The sequence below is a fragment of the Mandrillus leucophaeus genome, unplaced genomic scaffold, assembly GCF_000951045.1.
Source record: "Mandrillus leucophaeus isolate KB7577 unplaced genomic scaffold, Mleu.le_1.0 Scaffold816, whole genome shotgun sequence".
Taxonomy (NCBI): Eukaryota; Metazoa; Chordata; class Mammalia; order Primates; family Cercopithecidae; genus Mandrillus; species Mandrillus leucophaeus.
This window is the reverse complement of record NW_012108875.1, coordinates 1,183,505-1,189,504: the sequence shown is the minus strand read 5'-3', so window position 1 is coordinate 1,189,504 and position 6,000 is coordinate 1,183,505. Positions and strand designations below refer to the sequence as shown.

General features: G+C 36.1%; 1 protein-coding gene across 1 annotated transcript in view; it reads left to right on the top strand.

The window, feature by feature from the left end:
- LOC105530375 overlaps positions 1–6,000 on the top strand; it is a 196,397-nt gene that overhangs the window by 17,259 nt on the left and 173,138 nt on the right. The window lies entirely within an intron of this gene.

Below are 6,000 nucleotides of genomic sequence, written 5' to 3'. Positions count from 1 at the left end.
TCTCTCTCTCTCTCTCTTCCTTCCTTCCTTCCTTCATTCCTTTCTTTCTCTCTCTCTCCCTTCCTTCCTTCCTTCCTTCCTTCCTTCCTTCCTTCCTTTCTTCCTTCCTTTGTTCTTTAAGTTCTGGAATACATGTGCTGCACGTGAAAGTTTGTTGCATAGATGTACATGTGCCATGGTGGTTTGCTGCACCTATGAACCCGTCATGCAGGTTTTCAGTGTGAAAAATGTATGCTCTGCATACATTAGGTATTTGTCCTAATGCTCTCCCTCCCCTTTCCCCTCACCCCTGACAGGCCCCGGTGTGTGATGTTCCCCTCCCTGTGTCCATGTGTTCTCATTGTTCGGCTCCCACTTATGAGTGAGAACATGCAGTGTTTAGTTTTCCGTTCCTGTGTTAGTTTGCTGAGGATGATGGTTTCCAGCTTCATCCATGTCCCTGCAAAGGGCATGAACTCATTCCCTTTCATAGCTGCATAGTATTCCATGGTATATATGCGCCAAATTTTCTTAATCCAGTCTATCATAGATGGGCATTTGGATTGGTTCCAGGTCCTTGCTATTGTAAATAGTACTGCAATAAGCATATGTTTGCATGTGTCTTTATAGTAGAATGATTTGAGTATATACCCTGTAATGGGATTGCTGTGTATAATGGTATTTCTGGTTCTAGGTCCTTGAGCAATAGCCACACTATCTCCCACAATATTTGAACTGATTTACACTCCCACCAACAGTGTAAAAGCATTCCTCTTTCTCCACATCCTCACCAACATCTGTTGTTTCCTGACTTTTTAATGATTGGAACTCTAACTGGTGTGAGATGGTATCTCATTGTGGTTTTGATTTGCATTTCTCTAATGACCAGTGATGATGAGCTTTTTTTTCATATGTTTCTTGACTGCATAAATGTCTTCTTTTGAGAAATGTCTGTTCATATCTTTTGCCCACTTTTTGATGGTTTTTTTTTCTTGTAAATTTATTTACGTTTCTTGTAGATTCTGGATATTAGACCTTTGTCAGATGGATAGATTACAAAAATTTTCTCCCATTCTGTAGGTTGCCCATTCACTCTGATGATAGTTTCTTTTGCTGTGCAGAAGCTCTTTAGTTTTTTAGTAATGTCTTAATATCCAGTGGAACATAACTCTTATTTTTTAAAGTTGACTTAGCTATTTGTGGACCTTTATTTTTCCATATAAATTTTAGAGCCCAAGTTCCTCAAAGAATCTGACTAGAATTGCTATTGCGATTTCATTGAGTTTATATGTCAATTTGGGGAGAATTGGTGTTTCATAATATTGAGTCCCATCCAAGATGCTGGAATGCCTTCTTTATTATTCAGATTATTTTTTAGGCTATTATTAGAGTTTATTATTTTGCCATAGAGGTCTTTTGAGCATGTGTGTATGCACATGCACACACACACACATATAAATATATGTACAAAATACATTTATGTACATATATCTGTGTATATATACATATATAATTGTGTGTGTGTGTTTGTGTGTGTATCTCTCTCTCTCTCTCTTTCTCCCTCCTCCTTCCTGTTAAAAAATATATCATTCTTTCCTGAGGCCTGTTCATCTTACTATATTTCAAATAACCTGGTTCTGCTTTTAAATTAATCTTCATTTTTTTCATTTCTTTAAATTTCTTCCTTTACCTGCATAATTTTCTTTCTCTTACTTTTCTTTGCATTGCTCTGTTGACTTTTTTCCAACTTCCTGACTGCTTAGCTCATTTTAAAAACCTTGTTTTCTGATACATGTATTTAAAGCTATAAATTTTTGTCTGTGTTCCACACAAATTTTTGACATATTGATATTTAAATTTCCCTTGAGTTTACAAAATTTTATAATTTTTAAATGATTTACCTTTTAGCCCAGTGGTTTTATAGTAATACGTTATTTGCCTTCCGAACATATGAGAGTATTTTTTCTTTCTCATATATCTCAAATTCATTTTCTAATTTATTTGAGATATTCTTAGTGAGCTGCATGATTTTATCTTTCTGGAACTAGCAAGTTTCACTTCTTGAATAGGCAGACCATAAGAGAAGGCTGGATTAAGGTATAGTGATCTTATGTTGCTTGGTCAGGTAACCTGAGCTGAAAAGATTTAGCACTTAAAAGGTAAGATCTTGATTAGTTAGAGGTAAACCTGAATTGAATTCCTGTGTCTTTACCACGTGATGTCGCCAAGGAAGAATAGTGGTAATCCCTCATATGTACCCTTTACCTCACTGTTGACAAAAACCCTCTTCATAACCTCCGTTTACTTTGATCTTCACAACAGCCTGGTGAGGTAGAGAGAAAAGTCATTTAACCTCTGTGACTTCATCTGTCAGACAGCATTACAAATACTTCCAGACCACTGTGGATGGTTGTGAGGATTAATTAATTAGAGCCAATAATCCGTTCTCTCACTTCCTCAGGGGGTTATGGCCCTGTAGTGAGATAATGCATATGAAAATACAAAGGCACACAGCTATCTGAGCAGTTGTTTCAGTAGTCGGTAGTCAGTAGTCGAAACAGTCTCTTGTTTCCACTCTAGGTTCCTCCTTGTGTAGGGAACATTTAGGAGAGGCTGGAAAAAGATACCATGAGTGAACACTTGGCCTATGGCAAGCGCCTGATATATGGTCATTGATTGGTTATATACCAAGGGACTTAACTGGCATGAGGGCAGTCTTCATTGATGTGTGACCTATGACCTGTGCAGTTGCACAGGGTCTCCACTCTAAGAAGGGCCCCAAACTTAGTTTAATTCTCTACTGTTGCAATCTTGAAATTCATGAAAATTTTATTTTTGATCTTGTGTTCTATAAGTGAAGTGTAATGAAACAATGAAGCATGTGCATGAACAGTGGAGATATAGCAGGTGGTAGTGTGCACACTTGAAGGCTTAGGTTCATAGGCATGGAAGGACAAACAGGCATCGAGCAATTGGTCTGACATGCACAAACAGGCCTTTGGTACAGTCTGGGGTACATGTGGCCCTAAGGTAGCCAAGCTGGGACCTGGACCCAGAAGGGTGCTGTCAATGGTGGTGGCAGCAATAGCAGAAGCAGCAGGTCTGGTAGCAGCAGGAGCTGTAGCCGCAGGAGAGAACAAGGATTCCTTGTGGTGGAGGCACTGAGACTGGTGATAGGAGATGGACTTGCCTGTCTCTTAAGCCAGACCCTATGGAATCTACCCAAATATTAACTCTCCATTCTGAGTACAGGGACAAGAACAACTTGCATTCAGGCATTAAACTGTCTCAGTAAGCTATGACCAAAAAAAGAGTGTACACATGGAGATTGTAATAATGTATATTAAGGAATTATTAGAATTATTCAGAGTTTATAATCTCAGGTTGTGTAAATGGCTGCAACATTGCAAAGCAAATAGGCTTATAAATACAAGTTAAATTTAAAGATCATCCATGGAACAAGAAAAAGATGCCCACTTATGCCACTTTTATTCAAATAATACTGCAAGTCCTGGCCAGAACAATTAGGCAAGGGAAAGAAATAGAGGACATCCAAATTGGCAAGGAGAAAATTAAATTAGCCTGGTTCATAGACAACACGATCTTATACTTGGAAAACACTAAAAACTCCACCAAAAAACTGTTAGAGCTGGTAAATGAATTCAGTAAAGTTGCAGGATACAAATTCAACACACAGAAACTAGTAGCATTTATATAGGCCAACAGTGCGCAATCTGAAAGGGGAATCAAGAAGTCAATCCCATTTACAATAGCTACAAAGAATATAAAATAACTAGGATTCAACTTAACTAAAGAAGTGAAAAAACTCTACAAGGAAGTCTATAAAACACTGATAAAAGAAATTGAAGAGGACCCAAACAAATAGAAAGACATTCCATGCCCATGGAGCAAAAGAATTAATACCTTTAAAATGACCATACTGCCCAAAGTAATGTACAGATTCAATGTGATCTCTATCAAAATACCAATTACATTCTTCACTGAAATAGAAAAAAATCTTAAAATTTATATGGAACCACAAAAGACCTCAAATAACCAAAGCAATCCCGAGCAAAAAGAGCAAAGTTGGAGTCATCACACTACATGACTTTGAAATATACTACAAAGCTGTAGTGACTAAATAAGCATGGTACTGGCATAAAAACAAATGCATAAACTTATGGAACAGAATAGTGAACCTAGATATAAATCTAAACATTTACAACCAACCCATTTTCAACAAAGGCACCAAGAACATACAATGGGGGAAAGGAGCATCTTTAAATGGATGGTGCTGGAACGCTATATAACCATATGCAGAATAAAACGGACCCCACCTCTCACTATATACAAAAATCAAATCAAAGTGGATTAAAGACTTAAATCTAAATTGCAAACTATGAAACTACTGGAAGAAAACATTGGGGAAATGCTCTAGGATATTGCTCTAGGCAAATATTTTTTTGTGTAAGACCTCAAAAGTCCAGGCAACAAAAGCAAAAGTAGATAAACGGGATCACATCAAGCCAAAAACTTTCTGCACAGCGAAGAAAACAATCAATACAGTGAAGAGACAACCCACAGAAAGGGAGAAAATGTTTGCAAATTATCCATCTGGCAAGGGATTAATAACTAAAATACATAAAGAGATCATACAACTCAATAACCAAAAAACAAATAATCTGATTAAACAATTGGCAAAAGGTATGAATATGAGACATACAAATGGCCAACATGTATATGAAAAAATGCTCAACATCACTAATCATCAGAGAAATGCAAATCAAAAGTACGATAAGATATAATTTCACCCCAGTTAAAATGGGTTTTATCAAAAAGTCAGGGAATAATGAATACTGGAGAGGATATGGAGAAAGGAGAGTTCTCAGACACTGTTAGTGAGAGTGTAAAGTAATACAACCACTATGGAGAACAGTATAGCGGTTCCTCAAAAAACTGAAAATAGAACTGCCATATGATCTAGCAATTCCACTACTGGATATTTATCCGAAAGAAAGGACATCAATATATCAAAGAGACATCTGTACTCCTGTATTTATTGCAGCATTAGTCACAATAGCCAATATATGGAATCAACCTAAGTTCCCATCAGTGGATGAATAGATAAAGACGATGTGATACACACACATGCACACACACACACACACATATATATGTATGTATATATATACATGTGTATATATACACACACACAGTGGAATACTATTCATCCATAAAAAGGAGGAAATACTGTCATCCATGCTACTGCATGGATGGAACTGGAGGCCATTATGTTAAGTGAAATAAGCTAAGCACAGAAAGATAAATATTACATGTTCTGACTCATATGTGGGAGCTAAAAAAGTGAATCTCATGAAGATAGAGATTAAATTCATGGATACCAAAACCTCAGAAGGGTAGTGGGGTGGGGAGGATGACGAGAAGTTGATTAATGGGTACAAACACACAGATGAAAGCATAAGACTCAGTGTTCAATAGATCAGTAGGGTCACTATAATTTACTATAATCCATTGTACATTTCAAAATTGCTAGGAGAGAATAATTTGAATATTTCCAGTATGAAGAAAAAGCAAATATTTAAGGTGATAGATATCCCAGTTGCAGTGATTTGATCTTTACAAATTATATGAATGTATTGAATTATCGCATACACCTTCCAAAAACTCTATTCAACAGAAAAGAACAGTGTTTTTATGTGAACTTTGAAGGAACCAATTACTAATGAGGAAGACAATTTTAAAATTAATTTTCCTTGTAATTTAATATACAGTAATAAGATGTATGAAAAGGTGTTTTGAATTATATGCAAATCATGATACCAGTTTTGGTTTATTATACGACCACCATCAAAAATTATAGGAAATGTCAGAGGAAACATTAAAATGGTATTGTATAAATGTACATTTAAAATTAAATTCTGACTTACATATAACTGAGCTGAATGAAGAATTAAACCTTTTGATAAAAAATGTTCCATGAGAATCATCAACTCTAGATGT